This window comes from Sphaeroforma arctica (genome assembly GCF_001186125.1).
Source record: "Sphaeroforma arctica JP610 unplaced genomic scaffold supercont1.75, whole genome shotgun sequence".
NCBI classification, from domain to species: domain Eukaryota; class Ichthyosporea; order Ichthyophonida; genus Sphaeroforma; species Sphaeroforma arctica.
This window is the reverse complement of record NW_014040483.1, coordinates 79,381-81,133: the sequence shown is the minus strand read 5'-3', so window position 1 is coordinate 81,133 and position 1,753 is coordinate 79,381.

Below are 1,753 nucleotides of genomic sequence, written 5' to 3'. Positions count from 1 at the left end.
GGCTACAGTAGTAAGTCCCTCAGGCTTCAGAGTTCAGAGTTCTCTCAGTCCTCAGAGAGTCAGACTGAGTCACAGAACTCAAAAGTCAGAAATGGGTTTCTTTTTTTGAAAATACCGCGCGAGCCGCAGAGCGCAACGGCAACTGGCAAGGCGTATGTAAATAAAATAATCACTTTGCGTAATTTTTACACTTTACATATGTTCAAATTTTGAAAATCGCTATTCTTTTTTAACTTTTTTAAAAGCTGCCCTTTCTTTTTAGACAAAAGTGAGCGACAAAATCAGAATAGCCAATACAAATTTTTAACAAAACGTGGAACTCCAAAACAACGGACAAAATATTATTACCGCCTTGAAGGCTTGAGCCCTCGTGTGACTTTCAAAATGCACCTATTTCGAAATTTAACGTTTTTTTACTTTATTAAAATTTCTGGAGGTTTTTAGTTTCTATAAATACTAAAAACAATATTTCTACGTTTATTTTTTTATCCCATTTCTCAGAAGACTCGGAGGGAGCCCAAGGACTCATGGCTCTCAGGCCCAGTGTGAGGGCCAGGGGAGAGATGTTTTATTGTTTTTTGATGTTAAAAAACCTTTTTTTTTTGTAGCCTCCTAGACTAAAATTTAGAACGGCTGCGAAAATTGTCAAATTGGAAAGTTGTAAATTTTTTTTTCATCAGAAGGCAAATTGAAGAGTTGTATTTTTTTTTCATCAGGAGGTTTGGCTATTGGCAAGAAGGAAATTGAAAGTTGCAGTACATGTTTAATCAGGCTACAGGTATGCAATGAACGACAATCGCAAGTGGATAAACGTTCATAAATCGATTTAACTGATCTACAATTCGTCAACTTAACTTAGGCACCATATCATTGAGCACTATAAATAAATAAAGCAAAATGCTTTCCCATGTTTAAAACTGGAAAAATTATAGGATAAAATAACTGGAGCATGTTTGGTTAAAAAAAACTGAAATTACCCACAGACGCAAGAGTAGAATAAAATGGATGCAAATGGTTGTGCATGTATCTCGATTGACAAAGTATTTACCAAAATGTTCTAGCAGCTCTGTAATGGTGTATATAGTTTGTGATGAGGCAACATAGCAGAATACGCATAACACGGAAGTAGAGCTAAATAGTCGTTAATATATTGTCGCGAAGGTGTGTGCAATCATCGCACTATTACTCTCGTTGATACGCGAAATCACCCAAGAATTCTTTCTTTATCAACGTTGTGATAATCATTAGTATCCGTCTAGAGATCATGTCACACTAATCCCAAACTACTGTCGAGAGCAACCATCCTGGGCTAAGAACCTTACAGCTAATAATCAATCATATAGAAGCCCTTGTGCATGGTTAATATAGTTTACCCATTATGCCGCCCAATGAACAGTGTAACAGGTCCGACACCAGCCGTCTGGTGTCACAGAATATTCAGGTTTGTCTCGTCGGAGCGTTTGGCACAGGACGTTAGAAAATATGACTATGTAACGTATGTACTGACCGAGGAGGGTATTGAATCTGAATATGTTCATATCTGAATATACCGAGTAGTTTCCAACCAGACATTTCGGGTGTTAGTCGGTGCACAATAATGTACGTATTCAACCGGTGGGTGTATTGTGACTGAATCTCTAAATTGCAAACGTGCTCGAAACCAAATTGCGCTTTTTACACTGTAATACATGATTGTATTCCTTATGTATACATGCAAAGCCTGTCCCTGTGTCATATATATATACGTATATAT